Genomic DNA, 23,886 nt, shown 5'->3' on the forward strand with positions numbered 1-23,886 from the left:
TGTACAAAGAAATAGAAGAAGTATTATAGGCCACGCCCTCAAGACTTTTTTATTTCAACAAGCTGGGCTGGCTTAACTCTTTTAATTATTTAATTTTAATTTGTTTTTAAAAATGGGGGTATTTTAATTAGCATGGGCCAAATTTATTTAATATGTTTTAAATTGTTTTTTTAAACTTTATATTGTATGTGTTTTATCTTGGCTGTTCACTGCCCTGAGTCCTTCGGGAGTAGGTATATAAATCTAAATAAACTGAAACTGAAACTGAAACTTAGAAACCAGGCAAAGGCAGGCCTTATATCTTTTCTGCCTCTGGAGATGCTGTAGGTCCAGGAGAAATCCAACCAGCATTCTGAGGGAAAACTATTATTACTAGTGGACAGAAGCACAATTTCATAAAGGACTATCAGTTGTAGAATTATTCCTTGATAATAGAATATATAGAATAACAGAGTCTAAATATAAAGAGGACATTAAATTATATGAAATACAAAATGATCAGCAAGAACTGGACAAAATTATACAAGGGACAGAGGAAAAACTAATTAGCAAGATATATAAATATTTATTGAGTTACAAAATGAAAGATGAGGTAATTAAGGAAACAATTGTTATATGGGCAACAAATTTTTAGATATAATATAGAATTGGAGAGATGGGAAAAAATGTGGCAAACAAATATAAAATTAACTATGTCTGCGGCATTCAAAGAAAACCAGTTAAAGATGTTTTACAGATGGCAACTTCCGCTGGCAAGGCTTGCCAAGATGTCCCCGAACAGCTCTCCAACATGTTGGAAGTGTAAAAAGGTTTATGGAACATACTATCATCTTTGGTGGACATGTCCAGCTGCAAAAAAGTATTGGGCCAAAATTAGGAAAGGTTGGAAAAGATAACTGACCAACCTATTGATTGGAGACCAGAGACATTTTTGTTGGGAATACTCAATAGAAAATATACTAAAGAAATAAAATATCTAATTTTACATATAATAACAGTTGCAAGAATATCATATGCACAGAATTAGAAAAAAGATAATACACCAACAGAGTAAGAATTGATAAAAAAAATTTTAGATTGTGCCGAGATAGACAAATTAACAAAGGAAATTAAAGAAAAGGAAGATACAGAATACTATGCAGTATGGAACAAATGGTATAACTGGCTGGAGATTAGGAATAGTGGACAAAAATGATTGCAGAAAAAAAATTTCAAACGGAATGTGTTTGTAGGATAATGTATAAAATTAATACTATGTGTGAAGGAAGTTATAGAATACTAAGGGATAATGGGACAGGAAGTATATATATATACATATATATATATATATATATATATATATATATATATATATATATATATATATATATATATATATATATATATATATATATATATATATATATCTTATAATATATATATATATATATATATTATAAGAATTAGGGGGAAATGTAAACAATAGAAGATTACCATTATGAAACTATTGAAAAAAGGGAATATATGTTTTGTGTTTTGTGTTTGTCATATTGTGTTGTTTTATAAATAAATAAATTTTTTAAAAAAAGAATAACAGAGTTAGAAGGAATCTTGGAATCTTCTAGTCCAACACTCTGCTTAGGCAGGAAACCCTATACCACTTCAGACAAATAGTTATCTAATCTCTTCTTAAAAACTTCCAGTGTTGGAGCATTTACAATTTCTGGAGACAAGTTCCACTGATTAATTGTTCTAACTGTCAGGAATTTTCTCCTTAGTACTAAGTTGCTTCTCTCCTGATTAGTTTCCACCCATTGCTTCTTGTCCTACTCTCAAGTGCTTTGGAGAATAGTTTGACTCCCTCTTTTTTGTCGCAGCCCCTGAGATATTGGAACACTGCTATCATGTTAATCCTAGTCCTTCTTTTCAAAAGACTAAACATATCCAGTTCCAGCAACCGTTCTTTATATGTTTTATCCTCAAGTAATCCCTCTCTCTGATCAGAGTTTCACCAAGCTCTGTAACGTTCAAGACTTCCTTTAAAACCGTGATCAAATAATATTCCCCCCCCCATTTCAGCCTGAAATTTCTCACATCTAAAACAGGACAACACATTTATCATTCTGCCCATAAAATATGTGCTGATCATTGTAGTTTATTTTAAAATAAATTTTCCTTTGATTTCCAAAATCATCATTCTCCATAAAGAAAATGTAGAAAGCAGAGGCTATTCCCATCTCCCACTTTGTTTTTCATCAGGAGTGGTAAGGCATTTGAGGAATGTCCTTTCCTATGCACCAGTGAATGTGCTATCAAAAGGACACCAAACATTCTTTTCTAATCTAGGATTAACTGCACAGAAGAGCAAAAATAGCCAATATACCCAGTGGTGGGATTCAAATAATTTAACAACCGGTTCTCTGCCCTAATGATTTCTTCCAACAACCAGTTTATCAAACTGCTCAGAAAGTTAACAACCGGTTCTCCCGAAGGGGTGCGAACTGGTTGAATCCCACCACTGAATATACCCCCTTCTCCAACATGCTAAGAAGAACTTAAAACAGTCCAGCAGCAAAGCAGTTAACATGACAGGAACACTAAACTGAAGTTAACCAAATTGAAATGACAGAAGTTAACAGAAACATGACCCGGATAATCAAGTAGTGTTATGGAAGGTAATCTATGAAGAGTTCCAACCTGGAAGCATATGAAGATGGAGCTACAAGGGGTGGAAATGCAGAGAAGTAGTTTGAGAAGGAGGTAAGTCCTGCAGGTTCAAGAGGTCAGATATGATTTTATGGAATTGTTTTCTGCCTAAAAGTCAGATCAGTGTGCTCTCTCAGACTTCCTGATCCGCTACATTGCATGTTTCTATAAATGTGATCTTGCTGTGGAGATGTCTTGTGTGTCTGGAATAGCTCCTGGAATATCAGTTTGGAAGTGTAGGCCAATCACTTCTGAAGGGTTAAAATATTGATTCCACTCTCTCGTAGCACGCTTGGCAAAATTGGCAAAAGTGTCTGGCAGGAAATGATTAGTGGTAAATTTTGCCATAATTTACCAACATGGTTCTATTTTTATTTCCTGTTATTTTGTTCCTGAATTTCTACCTATTTCTGCTAACATCTGAGATAGCTTTCAACAATTAAAAATATAATACATATCCAGTGCTGTCTACCAGGAACAAGGATAACAGCAGCCACTGGACAGCTCTCAGCCAGAATTGTATTATGTTGAATACTCTGTTAAGCACAGCAAATGCTGCCATAAAGCCATTTTTCATCCAAGATAGATTTCTTTCTCTGTATCAGACTTATTTCCTTGACCTATGAACTTCACATAGAGCTATGTGACTAAAATATGATTATGGCTTCTGAAGAAAGTAGATCTGTACATGGGGTATTAATCATGCCCACGCAGGTATGATTTCCATGTGATGAAGGAACAGACTCCATCTGGGAGGGGGAAAAAAGGGAATCAATATGCCTGATTGCTCCAGATTCTTCATTTTGCACTCTGCAGCCCCTTGCTGAGTCGAGCAGCAGGGATCAACAGCATGCATCTCTAGCTTTATGCCACCAGATGGCAGTAGAGACTGAGGAAAAGGCATCACTGTGCCAATACATCTCTGAGCATTGCTGGTAGATAAGAGTCACTATGGATATTATTGTTATTACTATTATTCCTTTGAAAGAAAAATAACATGGGGAATAATACAAAGGAATGGTTTAAAAACGTCCTGTTATTTCTACATTTTTATGTCAGTTAAGAGCTGATGAGAATCATCTTATTTAAAAAGCTGATGCTTTTCAAATGGCTCTCACTCAATGATGCTTCTTTAATCCAAATGTTTGTGGAAGTTCTCCGTCATTCAGGTCATGGTTGTCCCAAAGGTGATTTTTCAAAAGCCAACTGGACTTTGTCTTTTCTTGAAGATGTTTCGCTTCTTATCCAATAAGCTTCTTCAGTTCCTTAATCCAAATTAACATTGAACAGCCTATGTCTCTTCTTCATGCCTTAGTGAAACAAGTAGAAGCTATGTTGGTATCCAGATTTTATTATTAGTTCAGCAGTATGTCTTGCTTTATATAGTAATTTTATAATAATAATTTTATATAGTAATACTATAATATAAAAATTCAGTACAAACTAAGAAAAATAAATAAATAAAAAGAAAAATAGCAAAGAAAAAATAGAAAGAAAAATAGCAAAGAAAATAGGAATAATAATTACCGTGTTTCCCTGAAAATACGACTTACCATGAAAGTAAGTCCTAGCTTGATTTTTACATGTGTACCCAATATAAGCCCTACCCCAAAATAAGCCCTAATTAAGACTCCGCCCACTCCAGGGTTCATGGATAAAAATTAAGGTAGGGTGGGGATGGGGAGCTGGAGCTGTCCTACTACTTACTTTCGGACAGTTGCAGCCAGGCCTCACACCCCCGCAACACCTGCCTTGCCGGCCCATTTCTTTGCAGCCACAGGGCTTTTCTGAAGCCCTCAGTAGCCAATAACAGAGCTCCAGATTGATCTGGAGCTCTGTTATTGGCTTCAGAGGCCTTCAGGAAATATCTATTTTAACTTTGATCAAAGAAACCAACTTTATATTGCTTCATTTTACTTCTAACAATCTTAGTCTATTCAAATGATGTCCTAATTTTTTTCTTTTTTTTCCTTTGTCCTTTCTCACGAAATTGTTCAAACATTAAACAAACCTTTTTTACAATATATGAAAGTTATCCAGGTAATTTTGTTTGTTTGTTCTAGGCATATCCTTGTTTTTTAAAATTATCAGCTGGTTTCATTTGTATATGCAGTGTAGCATCTTTTTCCATATCATTCTTGTAGCCTGTCTTTTAATTCACTTTCAGATCAGTGTCAGTTTTGTCCTATAAAACTTCTTCCTCTTCCACAGAGTCTTTTAAACACAAGAGAGGCAGACACTTAATAAATCAACCAACCAACCAACCAACAAACAAATAAATAAATAAAAATATATTTCAGTATGTTTAGTGTTAAGATATTTAGCTCCATTCTGTATTAGTAGGTTAAATTTAAGTGTTCTTTAATTGTAATCTTTAGTTCTTTCTGGTTCCTTCACATGTCCAGTATTCAAAGTTCATACTTTTTAAAAATAATTCAGAATAAAGCATTGTCCCATGGGAAGGATTCTTATAATTAATTCCAAAATCCTATTTTAAATCCATTTGGACACAGTCCATTTGTAACTTTCCAAAATCAAAATTCTAATCTTGCCGTTAAGATTTTTTTAAAAAAAGTCCTTAAATTTGTATTTAAACTTATTTCAGTAAAGATTGAAAGAAACTCACTTGGTGCTTTTAGAACTTGTCAATCCAAGAAATTTACTCCAGCATGAATAAAGAGGCAGGTAATACACCTATGAAAGTTTTCCATACATATGAAATGTGTATATATAATCTATACCAGATTATAATTTATTGTTATTTAGATAAACAATAAAATCAATCAAGGTTTGATAAAATTGTGGTTCCTGCTTCTGATGTCTCATTATTTTAACTTTGCATTTTTTTTCTAATTTAGCAACTGAAGATGCCTTATTAATCCTTAACTCAGTTATTAAGTTATCTAGAGTTTTCCAATATCACAGAGTTATTAATTTGGTTGCAAAAATTAAACAAATAATAAATTATTTATTTTTAAACTTATGATTTAGTCCTATAAATAAGTGCAATAAGTCTTGCTCTGGAGACCTTTCAGTTCTTTGATTAATCTCTCCAAAATGTTTATGCCAAAAGGTTATAACTTTATTGCATGACCACCACAAATGAGAAAATGTTCCTTTTTTTTGACATCCTCTCCAATGTTTGGAAAAATAATGTGTATATATGTGTGCCAGCTTGATAGGAATCAAGGACCAATAGTGTACAGGAGTAGCCAACATCTCAGAAGATAGTCTCAATATGGATCTCAATAGACTTGTTCACAGTCTATCCAACAAAATGAAATTTAACAAGAAAATTTGTTAGAAATTTTAGAAGAAAATTTCTTCTAAAAGCAAGGTCTTACACTTAGGCAAGAAAAATCATAACTACAGGTACAGACTAGGCGACACCTGGCTCAATAGTAGTCACTCTCAACAGTGAGTCTGTGAGTCTACTAGTCTACTAGGAGTCCTAGTAGACAACCATTTAAAGATGACCCAACAGTGTGGAGCAGCAGCCAAAAAAGTCAATGCAATCCTAGGTTGCATTAATAGAGGGATAGATTCAAGGTCATGTGAACTATTAGTACCACTCTACAAAACTTGGTAAGACCACATTTAGAATACTGCATCCAGTTTTGGTCACGTCAATACAAAAAAGATGTTAAGATTTTGGAAAGAGTTCAGAGAAGAGCAACAAAAATGATTAGAGGCCCAAAAGCTAAAACATACAAAGAACGATTGCAGGAACTGAATATACTTAGTCTAGTGAAAAGAAGGACCAGGGTTACATGATAGTAGTCTTCCTATATTTGAAGGGCTGCCACAAGAAAAAGGGGCCAATTTACTTACCGAAGCACCGGTAGGCATGACAAAAAACAATGGATGAAAAGTAACAAAGGAGAGAAGCAATCTAGATATAAGAAGAAAATTCCTAATAGTGAGAACAATTAACCAGTGGAACAAATCCCCTTCAGAATTTGTGGGTGCACCAACCCTGGAAGCTTTTAAGAAGAGACTGGACATCCACCTTTCAGAAATAGTATAGGTCTCCTGTGAAAGTGGGGGTGGGTGGGTTGGACTAAATGACCTCCAGGTCCCTTCTAACTCTATTACTGTTATTGTATAATTTCCATTGCATTTCTTGCATTGAAACAAGGGAATCTACTCAGTTTCCATAATTTTTACCAATTTGACTCCTGTATGGGATTACCAAGATCAATACCCCAAACTTCTGTTAAATCATATGGTGAATCTGATTGTAATAATATTTCTGATTTCATAAATTTCTAATTGCAACCTATACATTTTTGAAATTGATCCTTTTGGTTGTTCTAAATAATGAATTGTTAAATTGTGAAAATTGATATAGGATCATGTTGCTATATGTCTAATATTTCTACTATCCAGAAGAAATTTAAGTTGGTACTAGAAGAGCTATGGTAACTTACCATATATTTCATTATCAATATTATCTTTAATGAAAGATTCCCTATTACTATAGAAATATTTTAGTCTACAAAGATTATATTTTCTCAAATATTTCATTTTAGTCAAAGCATAATAACCTTCTTGACATATATTTGTTACCAGGGGAGTTAAAGGACAAATATCCTTTTTGAAAACTATGCATTTACTTTTCCAAATTTGAAGCATTGTTTCAGTAGTAAAAACCATTTCAATCTGTTTCATTTTAGAAAAATATTTCTGGTGGAAAAAACATTGATTTATAAACTTATCTGGCTCTAGTATAGTTTCAGTATGAATCAGTATTGTTTAAGAATCTGCCCTAATAAATGGAATCATATGGCCTAACTGTGCTGCTTGTTAATATATTAACAAACAATCAGCCTCCCTCAGATCTATACAAAATCCTTTTATTTACTCTTCAGTTTTTGTGAACGGAAACAAAAGCTTTCAATATTTCTCTGCCAATATCTTAAAACCTATTCTGGAATTACCATTAGGAGGCATTGAAATAAAAAAGTTAAGCCATGCAAGGATTTTTATTTTAACCACTATAATTCACCCTGAAATACTGAAATGTTTTGAAGACCAGTTTTTGTTAGAGTTTGCAGCAATCCAACCAGCACACAAGTAAATAATTCAGCAGGATTCATTTATATAAGAAACTTCTTTATATACAATACCTTACAGCAGAAGCCAGAACCAGAACTCAGAATCTAGAAGTACAGAATCAATAATCACAGAAGCTATAGAATCACAGAAGCACTCATATATATATGAGTGAATATATATAGTCACCACAGACAGTGGTGAAATCCAAATATTCATAAGCACTCATATATATATGGTGAATATATATATTCACCACAGACAGTGGTGAAATCCAAATTTTTTTACTACCGGTTCTGTGGGCGTGGCTTGGTGGGCATGGTGGGTGTGGCTTGGTGGGCGTGGCAGGAGAAGGATGCTGCAAAATTTCCATTCCCACCCCACTCTAGGGGAAGAATACTGCAAAATCCCCATTCCCACCCCACTCTGGGGCCAGGTGGTATTTGCTGGTTCTCTGAACTACTCAAAATTTTCGCTACCAGTTTTTTAGAACCTGCTGGATTTCTTTTTTTTTTTTATTTAAATTTTTATTGAAAATTATTAATTTCAACCCTGTATACAGATCAGTAAATCTAAGCAACGGCCAGGCTCCGAGCCATCGGAATCACCAAACAGTCCCCATTAGCTGACCTGTCACCATGTCTATTCCAATTCATGAACCTTATATACTGACAGTTTTTCATTTCTTTGTTTAATTTCTTCCAAGTTGTTACATAATTATTAGCAAAGGTTTTATTAACATTTTGAGTTACAGTCATGGCTTAATATTTTAAAGATTCTATTAGAACCCCTAAAACTGTGGAAATTTCCTTCTGTGTTTTTGGGTTTTATGAAAAAATCTCAGATATGAGATTTATGAAAATTAACTGATATTAATGTCAGCTCTGCAAATTTCTCTAACTCTTTAATACAGCTAGCTAAATGAGAAGCATTTAAGGACTAAAGATCATATCACCTGCAAGTAGATACAAAAGATACATCTTATCTCCCGTTTTATATTGTTAATGCTTCTAAAGTTAGGTTGGATAATAATGGTGATACAGGACAAATTTGCTTAGTATCACTTAAAAATGTAATGGGAACTGAATCATAACTGTTAAGATTTATCTGAGATTTAGTTAGCTTGTAGATGTGTTAAATCATCTTATAGAAGTCAGTGCCAAATTAAAATTTAATTAGTTATATCCAAAGAACATATGGCTAATGAAGATCTAATATTTTTGTGGATTTGTGTAATATGTAAGAATTTCCTAATAAAGGGTAAATTTATTAACAATATGGAATAAATCCAGCTTGATTCATATGAATAATGTGACCTATAATCACTTATAAACAGTTAGCTAATAATTTAGTGTAGAGTTCATAGTCCATGTTGAGACGTGAACGGGTGTATAAAATGCCTGTAAGATCAAAAAGGTATTGGAATGAGAGCTAGCCACTTGCTGAAGGCTATCCTCCATCAGATGTGGATATTTATCAAGCCAGACAGCAAGACACAATTTCACCTGTTTGGAGAACAATCATAAAGCCTTGAAGTATCAGGTGGACGGGGTGGGTTCTACTTACCTTTACTACTGGTTTGCAACGGGAGCGTGCACGCTTCTGCGCATGCGCAGATTGTCAATTATGACGTCCGGGCAGGTGGGCGGAGCCTCCCATCGCTTTTCTAAAGAACCGGACAGAACCGGAAGCAACCCACAACTGAGGTGGATCTTTCTGCAGCTATATGCCCTGAAGAAAGAGAAGCATGACCGGGTCAAAGAGTACAAATCACACACTTGTATGAGTGTGTGATTCGTAGCGTACAAATCACATACAAAAAATGCAAAAAAAATGCTGAGACTCTGGAAAGAGTGCAGAGAAGAGCAGCAAAGATGATTAGGGGGATGGAACATATGAAAAACTATTGCAGGAATTGGTTATGTCTAGTATAATGAAAGGAAGGACTAGGGGGAGACATGATAGCATCTTCCAATATTTGAGGGACTGCCACAAAGAAAAGAGCATCAATTTATTCTCCAAGGCACCTGAAGGCAGGACAAGAAGAATGGATGGAAATTAATCAAGGAGAGAAACAACCTGGAATTAAGGAGGAATTTTCTGACAGTTAGAACAACCAGTGTAACAAATTGCCTCCAGAAGTTGTGGATGCTCCATCACTGGAAGTTTTTAAGAAGAGATTGGACAACCATTTGTCCGAAGTGGTATAGGATCTCCTGCTTGAGCAAGGGGTTGGACTAGAAGACCTCTAAGGTCCCTTCCAGCCCTAGGAGTCTAAAGACAAAGCTTGAGATGAAGTTGAGTCAGTACTTTGCTGGAGTGAATGCTATCGCCCCTGAATGCCCTACAACTTGCTTGGTTTGCTTCCCTTTTATTAAGGTTTTTTTATTATTATATAAAATACAAACAAGAGAAGAAAAAAATAGGAAATTAAGGGAAGGAAAGAGAGCGGAGAATAGGGGATGTGAGATACAAGGGAAAAGGGAAAAAGAAAAAGACAAAAACTTTCTTGGCTTGCAAGTGGACTATTGGATACTTGAGTTTGATTCTGTCAAGAGCTGGAACTAGTTGCTGCAGAATATCACCACTATGGTGCAGCACAGCAAGGGCAAACCCTCAAGTATGACCCTGATCTGAAAAAGGGAAAAATTCCACTAGATAACAAAAATGTGATTCTTTACTGCCATCTATTGATTCAATGGATTTTGGACCCCAGGTAGGGTAATCATGTGTTGTGCAAGTCCTTTTTTTTTTTTTTTTTTTTTTGGGGAGACTCCCAGAAGATGGGTTGTTTTGTCCTGCAACACATAACATTCATTTCGTGGTATTCTGGTAAAGTCTTTAAAATGAATCTCAAGCCTGAGTGGCGTAGGAGGCTAATGCCTCCTACTAAGGCAGCATTTAACATCCAGCTGTCTGCAATTACTGCGAGTTCAATTCTCACCAGGCTCAAGGTCGACTCAGCCTTCCATCCTTTCTAAGGTGGGTAAATTGAGGACCCAGTTTGTGGGGGCAATAAACTGACTTTGTATAAATATACAAAAGTATGAAGGCTATTGCTTAACGCATTGTAAGCAGCCCTGAGTCTCCGGAGAAGGGCGGCATACAAATCAAATAATAATAAAAAAAAGACATGTCATAGTTTTCTTTCTAAATTAAAAGGCTAGAATGTGTGCAGAAAAACAGGAAATTCAGTATTATGTTACTAAAATAAGAATGATATTAAAAGTTAGGACAATTTGAATACAAGGCATTGAAATGTAATGAAAGGAACAATAATTTAAAATAATAAAACAAATGGCACCATTAATTTCAAGAAACCTACGGTAGAATCAGTTAATTAATTTTTGGCCTTCTTAACTACAGGGTATTTGAAGTCATATGCTATGAATCATTTTCAGTTGAGATATTAAAATCAGATTACAAAAGAAAAGCCTTGTAAATATTTGCCTTCAAATGAGTCTGAGAATAAATATATATTCAGTAATTCATCCATATTTAGCAGATATTAAAGAGACAAAGCATAGCTTTAAATTCAATTATCATTTTATACAAAGGGAGGAAATATGAAACTTGGCTTGATTAGCTTGTTTCTTTCCATGCTTTGTAATACCTTATTAAAATTTGAACTTTGAAATTGATATTATCAGTCCAATAATGTCAGAATAAATATTTAATCCATGGTTACAGCCTTAGTTAATAGAAGCTTTATTTGAAGTGTGTTACGTCAAAAGTAGGGAAAATACATAACGGAAATCCAGATTTGATAGAGAAGTTTGATTTCAATAGTCTAATTCCATTTAAAATTCTCCAGTAGAGAAAACACAGTTTTGGAACTCATCCAAGTAGAATTACAGTTTTATTTAGACTTGTAGAGGAAAACATTGACATAATCTCTGAATTAACCATTATGCTAAACATATTATGGAATGGCCAAAAGAATTCCTAAAGTAACAACCCTTTATGGTGGAAAAGCAGCAGTTGTATCCCCTAAGATTTACCTTAATAATTGGACTTTAAGATTCTTTCTTTCTTTCTTTCTTTTTTTTTTTTGCATCAAAAGGCTGTTTAGAGTAATTCTTCTTATACATATTTTTTAAAAAATTAGCTATTTCTTATCTATAGTAAATTTAACATGTAGTCAAACCCATGTAGATATGGGAATATCTTTAAGGCCACTGTTAGAAACATTTTAGGTATCTGTAAGATGTCACTCCTTCTGCCAATAGTTTGAACTGCCTAGCTGCCGTTCGAAAGCATGTAAAAAATGCAAGTAGAAAAATAGGGACACCTTTGTTGGGAAGGTAGCAGCATTCCATGTGCCTTTGGCATTTAGTCATGCCGGACACATGACCATGGAGACGTTTTCGGACAGCACTGGCTCTTTGACTTTGAAACGGAGATGAGCACTGCCTCCTAGAGTTGGGAAAGACTAGCACATATGTGCGAAGGGAACCTTTACCTTAAAATGTCACTCAGATCTGCTCAGAGTTAGACTCCGACTGGGTGAGTTCTTGTGTGCTGACTGAAAAAATCACCTTGTCCTGGTATCTAGAAGAAATATAATCCTGTACCTCCTGGAAATGCTCAGAACCTTTTGGGATTGTTAATCTTGTTACCTATCCTTTAGATTTTTACCCTTCCTTTTTAGTTAGAACTGCTGAAGTAGCCATGTGGTGATGTCTGAGTCTTCAGTAAGTTGTGTTACACCTATCCTGGAGAAGCTATCATTTGGACAAATCATATAGGTAGATAACAACTTTTGTTGAGAAGATGGTCAGATTGTGGCTTCAGAGGATCATGGAGGAAGTAAATTATTTGCATTTTTAGGATTTTAGGTTGGGAGACTCCATTGATTATGCCTATCAATGATCTTTGGTATTCTCCTTGATGTCTCAGTGACTTTTAATATTATAGATCATGGCATCATTCTGGACCTCTCAGTGTTGCAGTGCTCCTTCTCCTTGTTCTGTGATCAGTCCCAGTCAGTGTTTACAAGTTAGGAGCTTCAGGCTTGACCCGTTTTCCAGAGGTGGTATTCAGCAGGTTCTGACCAGTTCTGGAGAACCAGTAGTGGAAATTTTGAGAACTGGTAAATACCACCTCTGACTGGCCCTGCCACATCTATTTTCTGCTTCCCGAGTCCCAGCTGATCGGGAAGAAATGGGGATTTTGTAGTAACCTTCCCCTGGAGTGGGGAGGGAATGGAGATTTTACTGTATCCTTCCCCTGCCATGCCCACCAAGCCAAGCCCACCAAGCCCTGCCACAGCCACCAAACCACGCCCACAGAACCGATAGTATTTTTTTTTTGAATTCCACCACTGCCCTTTTCCCTTGCCACTGCCCATAAAAAAATTACAGAAATCCTTGGTGAATCCATCTATATAGTGCTTTCACTATCTGTAATATAATTTTATTCCACGTTTGAATCACTGTATATACCTATAGAAGTACTAGCCATAATGGCATTAGTTATATATGAATCAAAATACTAGATAGGAGTGTAAACATTTCTATAATCTCATATTTTGTGGACATATTCCTATTAATACATCACATTTTGTTATACTGTCTCAAAAATAAACTCAGATACTTGGAATACAACTATCTTTTAATTCAGTATGATTTATTGTGGTCAGAGACCAGTATAGAAAACAGAGAAATAAAATTTAGGTCAGAGTTAAAATACATTTGTAAAATAACTTAACTAGTATCTAATATATAAAATCCAGGATTTTATAGGCTTATATTAAATTATAATATAAACACTAATTAATATTAAGTATGATATCTAAAATTGAACCAAAGTAAAAATATATATTAATATCAGCAAAGTCTTAGTATTTAAAATCTAAAGGGATTATTGTTACAGGGGATGCATTGCAGGATAATGGCCCATCAATGGACCTTCTGCACTGCTGTGCAAAACCTAGCTATGTGCATTGTAACAAATGGCATATTGTCTATAAGCAGCATCTGGCATGGGCCAAATCTGAACAATCAGAATATCTATTGTTTGTTTGTTTGTTTATTAAATTTGTATCCCGCCCTACTCCCGAAGGTCTCAGGGCGGTGAACAGCCATAAAATAAAACATATAAATACAAAATTTAAAATATAGATATTTTAATGATTAGAGGAAGTATGAATCTGGTTTGGATGTCCTCCATAAAGGGAGCAACATAGAAGGACATGTTCTGTAGTATTTACCTCTCTGGAATTACAGGAGCAGAGCCTTTCAGGCAATGTAACTGTTTTGTATTTACCATCCAATACTACAGAGGAGAGCGCATGGCATCAGGCAAGAGAGAAAGCTGCCTGATGACTGAGTCTTTCTAGCTGTATAAGGTGTGTATATTGGCAGCTGTGACAATATATCTGTTATGTGCTGGTGACAGGAAAGTTGGAGCTTCCCTTAGATCCACTTGCCTTTAACCTTCACTTCAGGGATTGTTTTGTCTGATCATGTTCCATCTTAAGACCTGTGGAAGGAGAGTAGCCCAAATCTGAAAGATTAAATTACACAGCCTTGATCCATGCGGATTGGAAGTTATCCTGAAAGATTAATGGTGTAAGCCTTGAGGACAGAAGTTGACTTTAACCAAAGTTTTTTTAGAAGCTAGACACACTCTTAATTATAAGTTTTATAATACCTGGCTCTATTCGGAGTGTGTATTTGAGACACAACAAAGTATCTGGAGAGTTGGTCTGATGAATTTAGATTGTACTTTTTGCAGAGACCTGGAAGATGAAGTTGGGGCCAACCAGATTCCATAAAGGAGCAACTTGAAAGAGCTTAAGTGCAGCTGGAACATAATGTCCTTCCTTGGATTGGAAAAATTTAAGAATGGCATTGGCAGATCTTTGTCGAATAACAGCAGCATGTTAACACCAGGCTTTCCTTGAGTCAGTGGCATGCATGACTACCCGTAAATATTTAAAGCTAAAGGTAATCACTTGTTCTATTTTATGGCCATTAATGCTCTATAAATTGTGGAAAAAGCTGTAATCTTGATTTTCTGATTATAATCTTTGATATCTCACCAGGCCATTATTCTAAAAATGGGGCCAAATGTCTATAGAGATTCTCAGTCATCCAGGTCATGGTTGTCCCAAAGATGCTTTTTCAAAAGGCAACTGGACTTTCTTTGTTTTTGCTTGAAGTCATTTCTCTTCTGATCCAAGAAGCTTCTTCAGTTCTGAACTAAACTGAAGAAGCTTCTTAGATGAGAAGCGAAACATATTCAAAGAAAGTCCAATTGCCTCTCGAAAAAGCGCCTTTAGAATGGGGGAGGGAAAATCATCAGTCTTTTTTCTCCCTTTTGAGTTGTAAGTGGTTTCAAGAAAAATCTTTACGTTTTGCACCTGACCTTAAGAGTTGTATTGGGGTATAGGAAATGAATTATGAATGAATTAAAATGAAAAATGAATTAAAAGGAGATTTATCCAATTGATAAATGCATTTCCAGCTTCTCCCATAATATGGTCCTGGATACAGAATCAAAAGCTACCTTAAAATTAATGAAATATCTGTTGTATTTACATATTTAATGGAAGCTGGTAAAATAGAATGACTAAAGTGAAATAATTGTTTACAATTTTATAACAAATATAGCACCCAGGCACAAGACATGCTTAAAGCTTATTTGACTAATTATCTAGATGTGTAAAACCCAAGTATCTGCCTTTTAGTGTAATCTCTTTAATGTTGGAAATCAGTTGTAGCCTATTCAAAACACTTTGTCTCTCTTCCATCTCTTCCATCACTAGTGATACAATTACAAGATCCTGGGGAGTCTCCCTGCTAAAGAGATACATACAAGAAAGGAGAACAAGAAATCTCACAGGGTGGGATTGTTTTTCCCCCACTAATGTATACAATCAGGCAGCTCTCTCACTTATACATTCATATAGATTTTCCTTTGATAGAACAAGGGGTGTCATTTGCAACAGGACAGTGGGTGAGAGCAAAAGAAAAGGAATGAATCACTCAAGGCACAATGCCTCCGTGTGAGAGGAAATGGCACTAAAATGTAATGTTTTCTCAGAGAATTTAATCGCAAAAACACTCAAGACATTAAAAGACTTTTATTATTTTTTTAAAAAAAGGAATGTTCTGATTAATCAATATGCACTTTCCAATGACATTGTTTAAGGAGAGAGAGGAAAAATAGATGGTGATTTGAGTCCATAAAATACTGGGACATTTAATTGTTTGCCTAAAGCAAATGTAAAATTTGATTTAATTAGATTTCTCTGTAACAAAGTGATATCTACTGCATTGACGACAGGACCTGGCGAGAGAAAAATAGGCCAAAAAGCAAGCCTGGTATAAGGAATTGGAAATAATTAGAAGTGTCCACAGCAAGAGAATAAAATAAGTCAATATGCTGTTCACAATCATGTGATCAAAGCCCCTCCCTTTCATTAAGATTGGTCAGACTTCCATTATGTCTTGCATGTTGATAAACTTAGGAGACTAAGAGTCAAAGCTACTTGGAACTGGGAAATTCATTTCTTTTTCTCTTCCAACTATCAGGTGTTACTTTGGGAATGAAGAAATTTAATGGCTTCTGAAGCTGCTGGAAAATAGAAATTAAGTTAATATTCTGTTGTTTTTAGGTTTATTTCTGCACAGCTGTCATTAATATGGTTTGGGATTTCCTTAAATTTGGAAAATGGTATGACGAGATTTTTTGATCATGCCTTTCCAAATAAAGTATTTCAAGGCCAGACACTTCTCTAACAATTTAATCTCCTTTTGAGATTATCAAAAGATAGTGATGCCAAACGATAGTAAACCTAGATTAGAGGTGATGTTTTTAAGTCAGGGCATTAGAGGTAGTCCTCAATTTAAAACCATAATTGAACCTGGACTGGAGTTATGGCCATAAATGATTGCAGTCATAAGTTAAGGCACTTACATGGCCAGAAATAATTTTCCAGCCTTTTTCATGGTGGTTGTTAAGTGAACTGATTTATTTCATTGGGACAGGCAAAAAATATTGTGAATTGCAATCTTATTACTATAACCCATTGCAGCTGGTTGTAAAGCTGACCCACACAACATGCAGTCACATGACTGTGAGGGAGATGGGGGCAGACACAGCATATCCTTTACAGGCCATAAAACAATCCTACATATGATATAACTTTGAAATGACTGGTAGTTAAGTGAAGACTACCTGTATCCTAAAATGTAAATTGGTAAAGTAGTCTTAGTTTTAGAATCCATGGACAAGACAACCAAGACTGTTATAAACTACGTGTGGGATTCTAAAGACCATGTTAAAGACTTGAAATGCCACACAACTTTTTTTCAAAGTTTTTACAGCTCCTATATTTATACAGCTGCCAAAAATATGTGGCCACTACAGTCAAAATATATAAACTAATCCTAATCCTAATCCTAACCCACTCATGAAGGGAGATACAAGATTTGAGCAGAGCAGAATGAAGGGAAGGGAGGAGGGGAGAAGAGATGAGATGAGATATGAGGAGAGGAGAGGAGAGGAGAGGAGAAGAGAAGAGGAGAGGAGAGGAGAGGAGAGGAGAGGAGAGACGAGACGAGACGAGACGAGAAGAGAAGAGAAGAGAAGAGAAGAGAAGAGAAGAGAAGAGAAGAGAAGAGAAGATCCCTGATTATTTTCATGTGACTCTTCTTATTTCAACACATTGTTTTTTTACAGGGAAAAATTATATTCTTCTGGAAATTTTTTAGCCTATCTCATGTGAGTTCTAAAAATGGGCTCCTATTTTTTTCTTATTGATTTGGGATAGACTATCAGGGAGGGACAACTTGAAGCCAGCTTGAATCTCAGGTTCTGCAATACGATGTTTTCTTCCTTTTCTATCTGTTCTCAAGCCATGTAAGCAAAAAGCAGATATTTAATTGTGGCAGTTAGAAACATCAAGGTTAGAAGCTAAGGATGTTGATATTGGCTGGTTAAAAGTGCTGTGACAAATATAGCTCCAGGGAACTCTTCTAAATGTGCTGGATGGGTTACGGGAGCAGATTAAGGATCCAGTCTCTGCTGGTTTAGTGTTCTCTAGCTGGTTCTGATCGTCAGGTATTGGTAAATTACGCTACAGAGTTTACAGTGCAGAGAATATACTCTGAGCCCTGTTAGAGCTATAATCTTTTTTTAATGCTTTATGTCAGGCAGCCCTGCTGCACTCTAACCACTCTTTAATAATAAGACAAAAGTGATATTTTAAGGTAACAGTTAATAAATAACGTGACTTATCCAATCGCACCTTTCACTAAAATATTATTATCTTTTGACAGATTCATTACAGTGGAGGCATCAGGAGCTGATGAAACCCTCTCTAATTCTACCACTAGTACATTTTCTGCAGTTGTCTTTCTTTTAATTTAATTCTCCTATTCTGAAAGCATACTGTCCATTGCAATTATCGAGTAAGCATTTAATCTAGCATAAGTAAAGCATTTTAATCTTTTCTTATGGAAAAACGATTAAATGGTCATAACATTGCTATGATGAGCATTCCTTTCATTTATTCCAAAGTTTTAGAAGTTTCTTATGACACGTCTAAGTAAAACTAAACTATTTTATCAAAGACCATTAATTTGGATTCTTAGACCTATAATTGACTGCTTTTTCCTAAGGTTCAGAACTGTATGTCTTCATAATATGCTATGACTCATTAATGTACCATTTTATGGCAATATTTAATTTTTGCACTGCTTTCAAAGCAATGATTGCCTTCTTCTAGATTCTAGATTTAATATTATTTTGCAAAAATTCCTGTACATAATTTGCAGAATTTTAATTTTTAAAGAGTGTACAGTATAATAAACAGTCCAAACTGGTACTTTGATACAAAATAATACAAGGTAAGATAGGTAAAAGGTAAAATTTCAACCAGCTTGAGGTGAATTATTTCCATTGTCTTTTTGGTGGGGATCTTTTTTTACTTCCCAAGTGTAGTGTGTAGCATCAGGACTCTCTGGAGGTCTCCCATCCAGTTACTAACCAAGACCAATCCTGCTTAGTTCTGGAGCTCAAAAAAGGTTTGCCAGATATTACCACCTGCTCAGACGGAAGTTTAGAATTGTAACTTTCAGACAATTTGCTACTTTACATCATGCCAAGATCACATCCAAATGAAAGTACATGGTAATGTTCTGATGCAAATGCTGCGCTTGGTATTTGGAGCCTGACATCTGACACTAGTATGTTTGAGTTTTGTATCTTGGTGTCATGTTTTGTTACTTACAACATCCAGGTCAGTTAAAGCAATTCTATATTTCTCTCTACTCTGGTCAGGCAAAAATTACTTTTTACAAAATGTTATAAAATTCTGTGTTATAGCTTCTGTTGTATAGTGCTAAATAACATCTTTACTTTCTTTTGTTAACTGTCTGCTTTAGAATAATAGAATCATAGAATTATGGAGTAGGAAGAGTCATGAATATCATCTATTCCAACCCTCAGCAATATATTCTCCAAGTTCTTCATTCAAGTTCTTCTCCAAACCATGAATCCCCTTTATTGAATGGGCACCTTATGTTTCCTTCTTTAAATGTAATTCATTACATTTATTCCTGGGAAGGACATCTTTTTCCTCTCAACCCAATTTCCAACCTCTCCAGTCTATTGAAATTTAATTCTGTCATCATGAGAGTTGGCCCAACCTCCCAATTTTGTGCCATCCACAATTCTGACAAGCAGTGCATAATTCTTCCTATTCCGGTTATGAATAAAAATGATCCAATCACATTGGCTATTGTTCTCCATATTGATGTGGCATCATCAGTGCTCTCAGAGTTATTTTGTCTGCCTTAAAGTTAGATTCATTCAACCAGCTAATATGGGTTGCATTCATTAATACATTGTTTACTGGTTTTTTCCCCTTATTCTTAATAAATTGAAATACCTAGGATGCTCTCCAACACCCCCTGGTCTCTTTGCCTATTATTGAGCCAAAGGATGTAAAAAGCTTTTGATTTCATCACCACCACTGGACCAATCTTTGTCTACTGTGGCTATCATCACTGCAAGCTATCCATAATAGCTACAGCCGTCATACATGTTGCAGGATACAACCAGTTCAGTATCAGACCAACTCTATGATCAGCTAAAATGAAACAACTATTTGTTTTTTGGAACATGAATCTAAAAATATATAGAAGCCCTTCCCTGAACTCAGAAATTAGCTTGCTCTGAGGTAAATGGATGGTTTAAAATATGAAATATAAACAAACAAGTCCGAAAGGAGAAGGGCGGTATAGAAGTTTGAATAATAAACAAACAAACAAACAAATAAATAGGTGAGGTAAAATACACCTGCCAATCCAATTGAATTTATGAGTGGATAAGTGTTTTTACCTTTATTTTATTATTATTTTATTCCATTATTTTATTCCATTTAAATAATATCTAATTGGCATATAAATCAAGGTTCATTACAAGATTCACCTGGACTATTAGTCTTATTAATTCAATCTATGTAATCCACGTCTAATAAAATAAAAATAATCACTGTTCTAATCTTATCAGTAACTTTTTTCTTGAAGAGCAACTGATCATATGTTAAAACTCATTTTTTCTATTGTTAAATTATTCTAAAAACATCTAGTTTTAAGCAATTATTAGTTTACATGCCCAAAACAGAAATTTAATTTAATATTAGCTTCCTAAATATATTTATGTATGAAATGCATGTATGTATGCATGCATGTATGTATGTTATAATTCTGGGGCATCTTCTTTGTTTTGTCATAAATCTTATTTCTTCAATTTTTTTTCTAAGAGAGGTACAACTTTATATCCAACACAAAAAGTTCCCTTTTTCTCAGGCAGAAAAACATCTTGGGTCAGAGTTAATAAGGTCACTTTATTTAGTACAGTACATTTCTTTTTCTTCCTCATTCCAAACAGTTGCAAGGAAAAAACCTCCCCTACCCCACTGAATCATTCCAAATTATGTTTGTGAGGATTATCAGTCTAATAATCGGTCTCTTTTTCTCTGTCACTCTATAAAAATATCTTTAGTGCTTGCTGATTTGAGGTGGAGGCATGTGTATAAAGAAGGAACAACCATAAAAATGATGGCATTGAGAAAATAGAAAAGAAAAGCTTTTTCACACTTCTTGTAGTTTGCCTGGTTCCCTTCCCCCACCCCCCTTGTTTTAGATGGTTTCTGAGATAGAAAACAGTCTTGCTTGCTTAAGGGAAAAATGTAACACAACCTTTGTAAGCTATATTACATGCAAGCATAATTAGCAATTGAGTGCCAGAAGATAACTGTTCAGAAATCAATCAGCAGGGGTTGGGGGAGATGAAAATAACACAAAATAGTAGAAAAAGTGTGGGAGAGGAGACATAATTTATCTTTCAAATTGTTTCTTGTGAATAGTTTGCTCTATTCCAGCCTCAGTGTTGGCTGCTCCTCAATTACAGTGTAATGATTGGGAAAGTCTAAATTCTCTGTAGCACAAATTAGTAATTTTTGGCATCAAAATGATCACCTTGCTATGATGAAGAGTATCCCTGGATCAGAGGTGGGTTTCAGCAGGTTCTGACCAGTTCTGGAGAACCAGTAGCGGAAATTTTGAGTAGTTCAGAGAACTGGTAAATACCACCTCTGACTGGCCCCGCCTTCATCTATTCTCTGCCTCCCGAGTCCCAGCCGATCAGGAAGAAATGGGGATTTTGCAGTAACCTTCCCCTGGAGTGGGGAGGGAATGGAGATTTTACAGTATCCTTCCCCTGCCACGCCCACTAAGCCATGCCCACCAAGCCAAGCCACGCCCACAGAACCAGTAGTAAAATTTTTTGAAACCCACCACTGCACTGGATGCCTGTGATACTTTTGAATGACATTTGCAGCACCTCACAACATATATACATATGTGTGTGCCATCGTAGAAGATTGTGCAATGGCACCTGAAACCTGGTGAAGGGATCTGAACCTCTGCCTATTTACCAAAAGATGACAATGTTGCACTGCTTGATCTTAGGTTATATTCACCCATGAAGCTGATTTAGTGTTTTGTGTACTATGTGCCCTTCTTGAATGCATCCATTGTATATGATTATCAACTTTTCTACAGCTTTTTTCCATCAAGCATTGTATAACATTCGAAGATGGTATGTGGCTTCCTCAACTCTGGTGAAGTCAGATAATTATGTTTTGCTATTCGTGAATACTGTCATTCTACCCTTTTAAATTAAAAAAGGTATTTTGACATGAGATTTTTATTTAGTTTGGAAATAGCTTTAAGCCTGTCCAATCTTGCATTATCAGTTGGGTTTGAGAACAATGTTGACTTATTTCTTTTCTGCATCGGTTTGTCTGAAGCAGCAGCAAAGGTTTTCAACTTCTTCTTGTGGTTCTGTACATCTATGGTGCTTGTGGCTGAACATTTTTTTTTTCAATTGGTATTTTTTGACTCATCCTGCCTCCTGCTTTCTCTTCCTCTTGCTCCAAGGCTCAAGACAATCTCCTTCAGGCCATGAAGAAATAAAGTCAAAATGTCTTTCTCTTCTCTTCCATGGTATCATACTGAAAATCTGCCTTAGAAACATTTTCAATGCAACGAAAGAATGATGGCAGGGCAGCTTAACAATCCCTCCCTCATAGACACCATTCAGGTTTATTTTATTTTTTGGCCACGTGGCCAGCAAATGCATATTGTACAAACAACAACAACAACTGAATGGGGTTAAAGCATTGTAGGATTTTTCTTGCTTGATTTTTTAATTGTGTTTTATGTGGGGTGGGGCTAAAATATTTGTTTTTTGGGGGGGCAACTTGAAATGATGATAGGGAAAGGCATTGATTAAATGATATTTTTAAACAGTCTTGTTGCACAGCTGGCAAGAATATTAATTCGATCCTGGTATTCATTTTACGTCCTTAGTCTTTTGAGAACCACAGAAATGATGAGTTTGCATATTGGGTTCACACTGCTTTGAGACTGGAAGTATGGGAGGAAAAGGTGAAGGATTTCCTATGAAAAATAGCTAGTTGGCGATTCACTTCCACCAGAGAATTGGGGACAATGGGTTTTTTGGTAGGGATGGGAGCAATTTATTTCTCCTTTCAATTCAATGACTGAAATGATTTGCTCTCCACTTCAACAGAAGCAAAACTGTTCTCTTTTGAAGCAGAAACAATGACAACAATTTGAGATTTTTATCTGTGCTCAACAAGGGTTTTCAGGTGACAGATAGGGATTTGGTTTCCTTCCAGCTGCTTTTTGTTTTTGTTTCCACAAAGAAAAAAAAGCTTAATTCAATTAGCTATGATGTTTGTTTGTTTGTTTTCCATGCCTTTTTAAAAATCTTCCTCTCCATACACAAGAACCCTACCAATCCTCGAACAGCATTATGCTGTTGTATTCCAAGGTCATCACGTGCCTCCTTTAGACCTGTTGAATCAGTTACCTGCTCCAAAAGAAGATTATTTTGAGGCATTTTCTCTGTGTGGCAGATCATTTCCCACCGTTCACAACATGAACTCACCCAGCTTTCCTCTAGGTGTGAAGGAAACACAGATACTGGGGTGCTTCCACTATTCTTAACAGTCAATCTGAGAGATAACTGCCTCCCCCTGCATAGTGGCTCAGTGTTAAAATTGTGACATGGATCATGGAGCAGGGGAATGCTGGAACTATTATGAAATTCGCTTTCATTCATAATGCTGGAACTCTTCCCTGAAATTAGTGGAAATCATTTTTGGGTTATTGATTTTGGTATAATTGGTAATTTTATAAACAATCTTTACACTATTGTTAAGAGAGTTATTTATTTTTAATTAATTTATTATTTTCTTTTTAATCAATTTAGGCTATATTTTTATATTTAATTGATTTATGCTTTCATTTTTTAAAATTTGTCTATGCTTCTATTTCATGTTTTATTTTGATCTGATTTGCTTTTGCTGTTGGGCAGACTCTGCTATCCCTGTTGTGCATCCAAATTAAATTGATCTTATCTTGAATAGAATCTTAAACAGAATGTTAGCTTGTATTAATTACATTTAGGGTAGAAAAGATCCATTGGTTGGCCATACTGGTCTCAGTTGCCCTCAGAGCCAGCAGACGTCTGTGAGCTGCTCTGTGCATCTTAGTTGATTGTTGCATTGTTTAGTAAAATATAATTAATTAAAAACAT

Source organism: Pantherophis guttatus, chromosome 5 (assembly GCF_059756535.1).
Source record: "Pantherophis guttatus breed Tessera chromosome 5, ASM5975653v1, whole genome shotgun sequence".
In the NCBI taxonomy this organism is placed as follows: Eukaryota; Metazoa; Chordata; class Lepidosauria; order Squamata; family Colubridae; genus Pantherophis; species Pantherophis guttatus.